This window comes from Triticum urartu, chromosome 1A (genome assembly GCF_056163025.1).
Source record: "Triticum urartu cultivar PI428250 chromosome 1A, HENAU_Tu73, whole genome shotgun sequence".
In the NCBI taxonomy this organism is placed as follows: Eukaryota; Viridiplantae; Streptophyta; class Magnoliopsida; order Poales; family Poaceae; genus Triticum; species Triticum urartu.
Window position 1 is genome coordinate 478,052,999 of NC_141873.1, and position 13,772 is coordinate 478,066,770.

General features: G+C 46.8%; 1 pseudogene; it reads right to left on the reverse strand.

Moving 5' to 3' along the window:
- The window catches only part of LOC125526422 (uncharacterized), a 121,472-nt pseudogene that overhangs the window by 69,475 nt on the left and 38,225 nt on the right, over nucleotides 1-13,772 (reverse strand).

The following is a 13,772-nucleotide window of genomic DNA, read 5'->3' on the forward strand; positions in this document are numbered from 1 at the left end:
CGGCTTGCCACCTTCCTCGAAGAAGACGCCCCATTAAGGAGACAAGACGCGGTGAGGCTACAGCGATCTCCTGCCGGACGGCGGCACTGTAGCCACGCCCACCTCGGCGAAGCCCTCGTCACCAAGATTGAGCAACAGTAACCAGCCCCCGACAAGGCCCTGGACAGTGGGGCCTGCCTGTCGACCAAGGAGCCGGCAGCCGGCGGGACCCACCAGCCGGCGGGCCCCAGCAGTCAGCGCAGAGGCCGGCAAGTGTAGACACAGACGGCTGGGCCCCACGTCCAGCCGGATTACCATTGTACCCCCGGGGGGTAGGCCTATATAAACCCCCCGGGGCACCCATGCAAAGGGTTGATCCCTGCTAGTCTTAGACACCGCATAGGGAGGAGAAGAGAGCAAGCAGTGCCCTTCTTCCTCCTCTCACCGAACAGCTCAAGGAGCATCGTTTAGCTACTTATTCATCTAGTGATTATGCGGAGACCCCACAGAGCAGCAGTAGGGGTGTTATCTCCACGGAGAGCCCCGAAGCTGGGTAAGATTCGCCGGCGTGCATGTCTTCGCCTCAACCCATTTCCAGGCACCGGTGACGTCTTACTGGCTCCCACAATGATAAGCCACCCGTTGCCATATGTCGCACCTACCACCCGACACCGGCGGACATGACTCCATTAAAGAACCCAACTACGGAGCATGATCCGGCCCTGAAGTTCAAATCGGCAGCAGAAACTAAGCTTGTTGACTTCGTACCTGGCGATTCGTCCAAGCAGTTCAGCATCAGTACCAACTTGGATCCGAAATAGGAAAGAGCGCTCATCGAGTTCATCCGTGAGAATCGGGACATTTTTGCATGGAAGCCCTCTGACATGCCAGGTGTACCGAGGCAACTCGCTGAGCACACCCTTAATGTGGATCCTAAATACAAACTGGTGAAACAGTTCCTCCGCCGGTTTAACGAAGAAAGACGCAAGGCGATTGGACAAGAGGTAGCCAGGCTCTTAGCAGCTGGCTTTATTGTTGAAGTTTTTCACCCTGAGTGGCTTGCCAATCCGGTGCTAGTCCTTAAGAAAAACGGCACCTGGAGCACGTGTGTGGATTACACAGATCTTAATAAGGCTTGTCCAGCAGATCCTTTTGCCCTCCCCCGTATTGATCAAATTATTGATGCTACGGCGGGTTGTGAGCATTTAAGTTTTTTGGATGCATATTCTGGCTATCATCAGATCAAAATGGCAGTTAAGGACCAGGAGAAGACGGCATTCATAACTCCCTTTGGAGCCTTCTGCTATGTGTCTATGCCCTTTGGGCTCAAGAGTGCCCAGGCAACTTATCAACGGTGTGTACAAAATTGTCTTCACAAGTAGATTGGCCGTAATGTACATGCTTACGTGGATGATATCGTGGTTAAGTCCAGGGAGAAGGAGACTCTGGTTGACGATTTGAAGGAAACCTTTGATAACCTGAGGACGTACAAGATGATGCTTAATCCGGCCAAGTGTGTCTTTGGTGTACCGGCAGGCAAGTTATTGGGTTTTCTAGTGTCCAACAAGGGAATTGAGGCTAATCCGGAGAAGATCACAGCCATCACCTCCCTGGCTAAACCGAAGTGTATCAATGATGGTGAAGGCCTGGCAGGCCAGATTGCCGCGTTAAGCCGGTTTATCAGCCGCCTTGGTGAGAAGGCAATCCCTTTGTATCAGATGTTGAAGAAGACGGATTAGTTCGTCTGGAGTTCCGCTGCTGATGAAGCATTTGAGGACTTAAAGCGGCAATTGGCCAATCCGCCTGTGCTCGTCGCTCCCATTGACAAGGACCGTTACTGCTATATGTTGCTGCTAATGCTCGTGCGGTCAGTGTGGCTATTGTGGTGGAGTGAAAGGAGGCAGGTAAGGAGCATCCGGTTCAACGTCCGGTCTATTATATCAGCGAGGTACTCATTGAGTCCAAGCAAAGGTATCCGCATTGGCAGAAACTGGTGTACGGAGTTTTTATGGCAAGCCGGAAGCTTAAGCAATACTTCCAAGGTAACCCAATTACGGTGGTCAGTTCTGCTCCTTTGGGGGATATCATCCAGAACCGGGAAGCGACTGGCCAGATTGCGAAGTGGGCTATAGAGCTTGGGCCGCACGGATTGAAGTATGTGCCTCAGACGGCGGTTAAGTCTCAAGCACTTGTTGATTTCATCAATGATTGGACGGAAATGCAAGCACCTGAAGAAAAGCCGGATCACACATATTGGACCATCCATTTTGACGGATCCAGTCAATTGGAAGGCTCGGGGGCTGGAGTCGTATTAACTTCCCCACGAGGTGATAAGTTTTGTTACGTTCTTCGTTGAATGTTCCCTTGTACTAACAATGCAGCTGAGTATGAAGCCTTGCTCCATGGTCTCCGGATGGCTAAGGAGATGAACCTAAGTCGAGTTTAGTGCTTCGGTGACTCGGACCTCGTGGCTCAACAAGTATCTGGCACTTGGGACTCCAAGGACCCACTCATGGCAGCATATCGTCGTGAGGTGGATATTGTTGCAGGTCACTTTAAAGGCTATCAGGTGGACCACGTGGACCGACGGAAGAATGAAGCGGCGGACGCTTTAAGCCGGCGGGTTTCTCAGCGCAAACCGGTCCCGCCCAATGTTTTTCTGGATGTGCTGCACAACCCGTCGGTCAAGCTCCCTGGTGAAGCAGATTTGGCTATTCCTGATCCGGAGGCTCAATTGGTGGCAGCTCTTCATGTCATTCCGGATTGGACGCTTCCTTACCTGGCGTACATGAACCGGGGAGAGTTACCAGAGGATGAGATTCTGGCCTGACAGATAATCCGGCGGTCCAAGTCCATGACTATTGTCAATGGCGAGTTGCATCATTGCAGTGTATCAGGGGCGTTTCAACGCTGTGTGTCTCCTGAAGAAGGCTGTGAAATTTTGCGTGAGATCCCTGAAGGAGATTGTGGTCACCACGCCGGTTCAAAATCTTTGGTAGCTAAAGCGTTTCGCCATGGCTTCTATTGGTTAGCTGCTCATGCTGATGCGGAGGATCTGGTCAGACGATGTGACGGTTGCCAAAAGTTTTCAAGACGTGCTCATGTGCCGGCTCAAGAATTGAGAATGATTCCAATTACTTGGTCGTTTGCGACTTGGGGGCTGGATATGGTTGGGCCTTTCAAAAGGTCCAAAGATAAGAAGACCCACCTCCTGGTGGCAGTTGACAAGTTTACAAAGTGGGTGGAGGCAGAACCTGTTAGCAAGTGTGATGCGGCCACGGCGGTTCAGTTCATCAACAAAGTGATTTTCTGGTTTGGCTTTCCACACAGTATCATCACGGATAATGGTACCAATTTGTCCAAGGGTGGCATGAGGGAGTTCTGCGAACGGGGGCACATCCGGCTTGACGTTTCATCAGTGGCACACCCACAGTCCAATGGTCAAGCAGAAAGGGATAATCAAGAGATCTTGAGAGGCATCAAGCCCCGGCTTATGGTTCCTTTGCAGAGAACGCTAAGTTGTTGGGTAGAAGAGTTACCATCTGTGTTATGGAGCATCAATACTACACCCAACATATCAACAGGATACACGCCGTTCTTCATGGTCTACGGAGCGGAGGCGGTTCTCCCGAGTGATATCCGTCATGACTCACCTCGTGTGGCGGCTTATGTTGAAGCGGACAACGAGACAGCACGGCAAGACGCTTTGGACCTACTGGATGAAGAACGTGACATAGCAGCTGCCCGCTCGGCAATTTACCAACAGGATCTTCGTCGTTATCACAGTCGCCGAGTCAGAACCAGAGCCTTTCAGGAAGGAGATTTGGTGCTTCGGCTCATTCAAGACCAGACTGATATGCATAAGCTATCCCCACCTTGGGAGGGACCTTTCGTGGTCAGCAAGAATCTGCACAACGGGTCATACTATCTGATTGATATTCGAGAGCATAAAGACTCACATACATCAGAGGAAGAGACCAACAGGCCGTGGAACATAGCTCATCTTCGGCCTTACTATACCTGAGCCATCGGCTCTACTTATGTACATATTACGACGACGTATATATTATGATTAAATATAATAAACCGGAACCTCAGCTAAAGCGGGGTATCTATCCTTTTACATCATGTGTGGTTACACGGAGTTGTTCTAAAGCGGCCTCCGGTTTACCCCTTGAGTTAGCTTTTCAAAAGCATCATGTTATATCACTTGGGGGCTTGGTCGTGTCCGAACCAATGCAACACCTCTTGATAGGCGAGAGCCACCAGATCACTTGGGGACTTGGTCACGTCTGAACCAGTCACACCTCTTGATCGGCCTAAGGCCACAGAATCACTTGGGGGCTTGGTCGAACCCGAACCATTGCCACGCCTCTTGATCGGCATAAATGCAACGGTTTCATTTGGGGACCTGGCTGACTTGAACCATAGCTACACCTATCGGGAGCTTGGTCATGTCCGACCATGGTAACGCCATCTGATCGGCTCAAATAAGCCTCTTTTTGCAAATGGTTTTATCATTGCCTTTGCTTCACAATTTTCTTTGATAGATATTTCTTTCTTTTTGTTGCGTTTTTTAAACTAACAAAATTTTAAAACCAGTTCATACTGTCAATTGACAGAACACGGTTCATTTTTAATCCGGAGACTATTTGCCCGGTTTGATTTTTTGTTAACATCCTATTACGGAGTAACACGGTGCTTTATTATAACCCGGCACGGTTTACATGGTAAACCGGCATTATATATACAGGAGCTGCTATCTCCTCCAACAGTGTGGGTTTATGAAACCTCCGTTTCAAGATTGGCTAAGCCAACTTCATGCCCAACGATGGCAGGTATCATGTATCTCAAAGATTTGATCATATGCTTACATTTCAGATATTTTGATTTCACATATGCAGACATCATACTCCACCTGACTGTACAACCGCGGTGGCAGTTTAAGATTTTTATATTGCAGAAAGTACTTTGGAAAGTTCATCACCCAAAGGAAGAACAAGTTGCAGTAATTATGCACGAAGGCATATCAAAATCAATAGTATCGGCTAGCCTATTACAAGGCAACACGGTGCCCAAAACAAGATCATTGTTTTTTCAAAGGAGAAGTAGTTTAAACCGGCTTCCGGTTCAAGCTTGGTCACTAGCCTGGCCTGATGGTTGTGGGTCATCCCGCGCCGCTTCATCTTCAGTTTCTCTACCCAGCGGCTGGAAATCAATAGTTGTCCAATCGATTCCCATTAATGCTCGAAAGACAACTTCATCATGGATCAGCAACGATGGTTCAATATCGGGAGCGTAAGTATGCTTACGGATTGGAGGGATAAGATTTTCCGCTTCATGAATTGGTGCAGCTACTCGCTTGTTTTGATTGTCATATTGGGCTTGATAATGAGACAAGTCTGCTTCTTCAGCCAATTGACAAGCTAGCGGACGCACCTCCCAGTTTATTGCTTGCAAATCCGCTTCACTAAACTCTGACCCGTCTTCCTTCAAGCTGGGATAGCCCTGAGTCGCTTCAATAGGATCAAAATCCGGCACCCAAGCTTTTGCCCGGATTAAGGCATTGATCGCACCGGTTCGAGCAGCAGATTTCTTCAGCTCTTCAACCCGGGCAGGAAGCACCGACAGTTTCTGCAGAGTGTCCTGAATCAAAGTGGGCGCCGGCTTGTTGTGGGATGCAGTACAGATGATCCGCTGTGCACCACTGTATAGTTGTTCGATCAATGTATAGGCGGCTTTCAATTTCTTCCGCACATCTGACCCCAAATGACCAATGCGTGTCCCTGAAATATCACAAAGGGTTAACAAACCGGCAGCTTTGTAAGACGGCAGAATCAATTCAGAAATCAAACCGGCTTACCAAAGATAGCAGCGGTCATGGCATGCACGTGCCGCTTTATGCTGGTCAGTTCATCCACCACCGGTTTTAGTGCAGCCTCGGCGTCTTCTGCTCGTTTGGTTAAAGCGGTTTTTTCAGTAGCCCAATCCGCCCGCTCCTTCTTGAAATCCTTCTTAAGCTGTTCCATGACGCTTAAGGCGCTGGTCAACTCCTCTTTTGCTTTTGAGGTTTCAGTCTGTTGGGACTTTAGATTTTCTTGGAGATCAGCGATTTGGGTCTCTTTTGTCTTCAGCTTAGCCTGCATACAGACAGTTATATGATTCAGCAAGCAGTGCAAGAACTGAAGCACCAACCACATAACAAGTTATGCACTTGGCGATTGGGGGCTAATGCCTATTTGATCTTCATATTTCACTTGATTATAAAGTCCCAAGCTCAATACAAGTATTCAACTTGGCACTTGGGGGCTAATGGCTATTTATTCAAATAAGTTCTGATGCGGCGATATTAATTACTTAAGTCCCGGTTTAACTACACTAAGTTGAACCGGCCCTTGGGGGCTACATCAGAGAATTTCGAGGCATTAAGATTTATATTAGTAAGTCCCGGTTTGAAAGAAGATTACAAACCGGTCCTTGGGGGCTAGGCGAGTCAGCAAGAATTGAAGCATATAAGCAGGAAAGAGCATATGGAAGTTACCTCATATTTATCTTTCATCATGTTAACCAGACCGGCTTCATAGTCACGACTGATATACAGCCGGTTCAGATAGCCGGAATGGATGTCTTGGGCGTTCAGAGCAGCGTAAGTCGCCAGATCAACATTCCACTTGCCCTTGCCAAAGGCAGCAAATTCTTCCTTGGCAGTATGTTTAGACAAAGCGACAGGATTGCTTGGCTCTGTATGGCCAATGCCAGTAATAACAACTTCATCATCCTTGGCATCGCCGGTTTGCATTGGGGCCGTCAGTTTATCAGTAGACTTGGATGGACTGGTGGATTTCTCAATCTGGATGGGGCTTCTGGGTTGGTCAACAGGACCGGAGGTATCAACATGTCTCTCTTCAGTAATAAAATCATCATCTTGTGGTGGTGGGTCGTTTGGCACATCCTCACGGATGGCCGCTTCAGGGTTGAGTACTTTGTCTGGTTCAGGAATAGCATCTTCTTTAGCCGCTTTATCTAGGCGAGCCTTCTTGCTTGGCTTAGGCTTGGCCCTGAAAGGAGTAACAAAGGTCAGTACAGTATATGCTACAAAGTAATACACCAGAAGCATTATGATAAGTATGGCTTACCCAAGCACCGTTTTGAGCGGCGGCAGCTGGGTAGCTGATGACTCGCCAGATGATGAATGGGAAGTGACCTGATAATCGGAGTCAGACGGATTAATAGGTTGACGAAAACAGCCCATTTTAGGACAAGCACTGACAGGAAAATTAGAGACCTCTGATTGGCGTTTCCGAACCGGACTATTCGGTAAACCGGCGGAGGTAACTACCTGGCCACTATGCCGGGTCGTGCGGCGAGCTTCGTGCTGTTGGGTCTTCATAAGAAATTTGGGATCCAAGTAAGCAAGAGGATGAGAAAATTTAACCTTCCGGTTTGCCTGACGGATTTTTAGTGAAGGTAAAGGATCTGAATCGGAGGAAAGAATAATTACCTCTGCAACATCAGCATGACTGGCTTCGGCATCATCCTGACAAATATCATCAACAATAAGGCGCGTGAAAAATAAGCCAAGTGAATCAAGTTCTACCTCAAGGTCCGGGTTACCCACATCATCATCAGCGGCCGGATCAGAGGATGCAGTGGTTCTTTTCCTGTGGGTAGTCTTCTTCACAACTTTAGTCTTTTGCCGGATTGATCTTTCCGGTTTGTCTGGTTTTTCTGGTTTCTCCTGCGGCAGTTTCTTGCTCCAAAATGGATCATTGCCCTGTTTAAACAAGCATTGATATTAAACAATGACCAGATATATCAATAACAGGTTCAGAAAAAATAACAATCAAACTCTTACAGCTGGCGGTTTGTTGGTGGCACAGAAGGGAAGCAGGCCGGTTCGAGCACAGACGTGTTCTGGTTCATTCAGCATTTTATTCACAGCCTCTGTGATTTCTTCGTCGGTAAGCTGGATGTTAGCATGTCGCAATGGGTCATCAACACTGCCAGTATACTCGCACATCAAACCGGAGCGCTGACTAAGGGGCAGTATGCTCCATGATATCCAACAGCGAGCGAGATCAACTCCTGTTAAACCATTGGCCATGAAGGCTCTGAGCTTGGACAGTTGAGGAGCGTATTTGCTTCTCTCCTTGGCAGTCAACCTTTGCGGAAAGGGGTGTGTATTGCTAAGCCGCTCCGGACGAAAGCCAGGCAAAGGATTTTCACCAACAGGGGAGGTGTCTCTGCAATAGAACCATGTTTGATTCCACTCTTTGGGGTGGCTGTGCAGCTTAGCGTGAGGGTATGTGACCTCTTTCCTTTTCTGAATCGCCACACCGCCCAATTCCGTATTGGAACCGTCAGAAAACTCAGTACGGCGGTTTAGATGGAAACAGTCTCTGAACAACTCCACTGTGGGCTCCTCTTGAAAAAACACCTCACAGAGCACTTGGAAGTGACACGTGTTTGTAACAGAGTTGGGACCAGTGTCTTGTGGGTGGAGTTGAAAATCGGCTAAAACGTCCCGGTAAAATTTAGAACCGGGCGGCTTAAAGCCACGGGCTAAGTGATCTACGAAAACGACGACCTCTCCTTCTTGAGGTGTGGGAGGGCATTCTTTGCTAGGAGCTCTCCAATGGATGGTGTTTTTGCTGCCTAAAGCGCCGATCAGGACTAAATTATTCAGTTGAGTCTCTGTGACGCGAGAAGGAACCCAGTTGCACTCATATACTTGCTTGGCCATGATGAAATCTACAAGATAGGTAATTCCGGTTCAAGAATGCATTTATTAAAGTGCACTGGTATGTACAATGTTAAACCAGAGACAGCTCTATCTAAACCGGAGTTTTATGAAGCAACAGCATCTGGCGGTTCAATAAGGGGACTAATGGTATATACTGGTTTGGCAATTTTTCTAAAAAGTTAAACCACCGGATCTAAGCATTGAAACAGTTGAGATTGCGGATAGATAAGTGTACAGAAACAGATTTCACAAGATTTCTCTACAGCGACGGATCTGAAGCAAGTTCAGAAAAGAAGGAAAGTATTCAAGGTTCAAAAAAGAACAGTACCGAATCAATGGGCAGAGATACAGGTAGATCTATGGTTTTGAGGCATATAAGTAAAGGCGGATGCTAAGAACTACCGCTACACAGAGCAAAGGTTCACAGGTTCATCTAGGATCTATCATATGAGTATGAAGCAGATGATGAACACTGAAGAACTTGGAAACCCTAGAACGGATCTACGGAGGAAAAGGTGAAGAACTCACCGGAGCCGAGGAAGAAACAGAAGGTCGCCGCGATGCTCTGGTACAATTAGGGTGATGCAGTGGCCAAGGTTGGAGCAGAAGTCGTCGACGGTGGCGGAGCTCCGATGCTAGACGACGCGGGGAAGACGAAGCAGAAGGGCACGAAGGGGAAAAAGAAATGACCCTTCGGTCTTATTTATAAGGCAAGGGGCATGTGTCAGGCGCGAAAATCAAGGAACCATGGGTCTGGAAACGGAGTTGTCGCCTCGATTGTCGCAGACCTATTAAACAAAAAAGGTATCATGGATAAGTTTATTTATAACAGGGGATGTCACGCCGGTTTACAACGACCAGAGAAGATGACATCACGGCGATTCAACAAACTACAAGAAGGTGTTGAAGATGAAGATTTTTGCTAAGGATTGACATGAACCTGTTCAAATCAATCTGGGGCCTAATGTTGAGGATATCACTACTGGGCATAAACCGGCCTATCTGGGCCGGGTTAACTTCTTCAGTAGTTAACTATGTTGAAACCCAAGAAGACAGATGAGGGCTCAAGGCCCATAGTCGGTTCAAGGCCTGTAGCCGTAAACCGGCGTTGGTATGTAACTTGTATTGTAAGTTAGGAATAAGTAGAGACCAAACCGGACACATCTATGAGCTGGTATTAGGAATCTGTGAACCGATGGGCGTCACCCGTGTATATAAGGGGACGACCCGGCGGAGGTTCAGAGAACAGACAACAACTCGAGACATAGGCGAAGCTTGTTTGCTCCCTAGTCATCGAAACCCCATCAATCCCATCACAACTAGACGTAGGCTTTTACCTTCATCGAAGGGGCCAAACTAGTATAAACTCTCTTGCGTCCCTGTGTCCGCTTTAACCCCTTCAAGCTAACCCGTCGCAATGGCTCCACGACTAAGTCCTTTCTCTAGGACATCTGCCGTGACAAAACCACGACACTAATGATGATGATCACGAAACTTCTGATCAAGTTACTACCGAACCTTGTAGGTCAACCAGAGTAAGATCCGCACCAGAGTGATACGGTAATCCTGTTCTGGAGGTCATGTTACTTGACCATGACGAACCTACGAACTATGAGGAAGTGATGATGAGCCCGGATTCCGCAAAATGGATTGAGTCCATGAAATCTGAGATGGGATCCATGTATGAGAACAAAGTATGGACTTTGGTTGACTTGCCCGATGATCGGCAAGCTATAGAGAATAAATGGATCTTCAAGAAGAAGACCGACGCTGACGGTAATGTTACTGTCTACAAAGCTCGACTTGTTGCAAAAGGTTTTCCACAAGTTCAATGAGTTGACTATGATGAGACCTTCTCACTTGTAGCAATGCTTAAGTCCGTCCGAATCATGTTAGCAACTGCCACATTTTATGATTATGAAATTTGGCAAATGGATGTCAAAACTATATTCCTTAATGGATATCTTAAAGAAGAGTTTTATATGATGCAACTAGAAGGTTTTGTCGATCCAAAAGGTGCTAACAAAGTGTGTAAGCTCCAGCGATCCATTTATGGACTGGTGCAAGCATCTCGGAGTTGGAATATACGCTTTGATAGTGTGATCAAAGCATATGGTTTTATACAGACTTTTGGAGAAGCCTATATTTACAAGAAAGTGAGTGGGAGCTCCGTAGCATTTCTGATATTATATGTGGATGACATATTGTTGATCTGAAATGATACTGAATTTCTGAATAGCATAAAAGGATACTTGAATAAGAATTTTTCAATGAAAGGCCTCGGTGAAGCTGCTTATATATTGGGCATCAAGATCTATAGAGATAGATCAAGACTCTTAATTGGACTTTCACAAAGCACATACCTTGATAAAGTTTTGAGGAAGTTCAAAATGGATCAAGCAAAGAAAGGGTTCTTGCCTGTGTTACACGGTGTGAAGTTTAGTCAGACTCAATGCCCGACCACTTCAGAAGATAGAGATAAAATGAAAGTCATTCCCTATGCTTCAGCCATAGGTTCTATCATGTATGCAATGTTGTGTACCAGACCTCATGTGTGCCTTGCTATTAGTTTAGCAGGGAGGTACCAAAGTAATCCAGGAGTGGATTACTGGACAACGGTCAAGAATATCCTGAAATACCTGAAAAGGACTAAGGATATGTTTCTTGTTTATGGAGGTGACAAAGAGCTCATCATAAATGGTTACGTCCATGCAAGCTTTGACACTGATCCGGATGACTCTAAGTCACAAACCAGATACATATTTATATTGAATGGTGGAGCTGTCAGTTGTGCAGTTCCAAGCAAAGTGTCGTGGCGGGATCTACGTGTGAAGCGGAGTACATAGCTGCTTCGGAAGCAGCAAATGAAGGAGTCTGGATGAAGGAGTTTATATCCGATCTAGGTATCATACCTAGTGCATCGAATCCAATGAAAATCTTTTGTGACAATACTGGTGCAATTGCCTTGGCAAAGGAATCCAGATTTCACAAGAGAACCAAGCACATCAAGAGACGCTTCAATTCCATCTACGATCAAGTCAAGGTGGGAGACATAGAGATTTTCAAGATACATACGGATCTGAATGTTGCAGACCCATTGACTAAGCCTCTCTCACGAGCAAAACATGATCAACACCAAGACTCCATGGGTGTTAGAATCATTACAATGTAATCTAGATTATTGACTCTAGTGCAAGTGGGAGACTGAAGGAAATATGACCTAGAGGCAATAATAAAGTTGGTATTTATATTTCCTTATATCATGATAAATGTTTATTATTCATGCTAGAATTGTATTAACTGGAAAATTAGTACATGTGTGAATACATACACAAATAGAGTGTCACTAGTATGCCTCTACTCGACTAGCTCGTTGATCAAAGATGGTTAAGTTTCCTAGCCATAGACATGAGTTGTCATTTGATGAATAGGATCGCATCATTAGAGAATGATGTGATTGACATGACCCATCCGTTAGCTTAGCACTATGATCGTTTAGTTTATTGCTATTGCTTTCTTCATGACTTATACATGTTCCAATGACTATGAGATTATGCAACTCCCAAATACCGGAGGAACACTTAGTGTGCTATCAAACGTCACAACATAACTGGGTGATTATAAAGATGCTCTACAGGTGTCTCTGATGGTGTTTGTTGAGTTGGCATAGATCGAGATTAGGATTTGTCACTCTGATTGTCGGAGAGGTATCTCTGGGCCCTCTCGGTAATGCACATCACTATAAGCCTTGCAAGCAATGTAACTAATGAGTTAGTTGCGGGATGATGCATTACGGAACGAGTACAGAGACTTGCCGGTAACGAGATTGAACTAGGTATGATGATACCGACGATCGAATCTTGGTCAAGTAACATACCAATGACAAAGGGAACAACATATGTTGTTAGGCGGTTTGACCGATAAAGATCTTCGTAGAATATGTAGGAACCAATATGAGCATCCAAGTTCCGCTATTGGTTATTTACCGGAGATGATTCTCGGTCATGTCTTCATAGTTCTCGAACCCATAGGGTCCGCACGCTTAATGTTCGATGATTATATGTATTGTGAGTTATGTGATTTGATGTACCGAAGGTTGTTCGGAGTCCCAGATGTGATCACGGACATAACGAGGAGTCTCGAAATGGTCGGGACAAGAAGATTGATATATTGGAAGGTTAGTTTGGACACCAGAAAGGTTTTAGATAGGTTTGGGAATTTCTCGGAGTATCGGGGGGTTACCGGAACCCCCCGGGGGGGGGGGGGGGGGGGGGGGTTAATGGACCTTCATGGGCTTTAGTGGAAGAGAGGAGGAGGCGGCCAAGTGGAGGGGTGACCCCCCAAGACCAATCCGAATTGGGAGGGGGGCCGGCCCCCCTTTCCTTCTCTCCCTCTTCCCTTTCCTTCCCCTCCTAGTTGGACTAGGAGTAGGTTCCCCCCTTGGGGCGCACCCCATGAGGCCGGCCGCCCCCCTCCTCCACTCCTTTATATACGGGGGACGGGGCACCCCATAAACACACAAGTTGATTTCTTAGCCATGTGCAGTGCCCCCTCCACAGTTTTCCAGCTCGGTCATATTGTCATAGTGCTTAGGCGAAGCCATGCATCAGTAACTTCATCATCACCGTCAACACGCCGTCGTGCTAACGAAACTCTCCCTCGGCCTCAGTTGGATCTAGAGTTCAAGGGACGTCACCGAGCTGAACATGTGCAGATCACGGAGGTGTCGTGCGTTCGGTACTTGACCGGTTGGATCGTGAAGACGTTCGACTACATCAACCACGTTACTTAACGCTTCCGCTTTCGGTCTATGAGGGTACATGGACACACTCTCCCCGCTCGTTGCTATGCTTATCCTAGATATATCTTGCATGATCGTAGGCAAATTTTTGAAATACTACGTTCCCCATTAAGACCATCTTCATCCAACACCTCTCACGATTGATAAACCTTAGGTCATCCACTTGAGGGAAAATTGCTACTGTCCTACAAAACTCTGCGCTTGGAGGCCCAACACGTGTCTACAAGAATAAAGTTGCATAGTAGACAT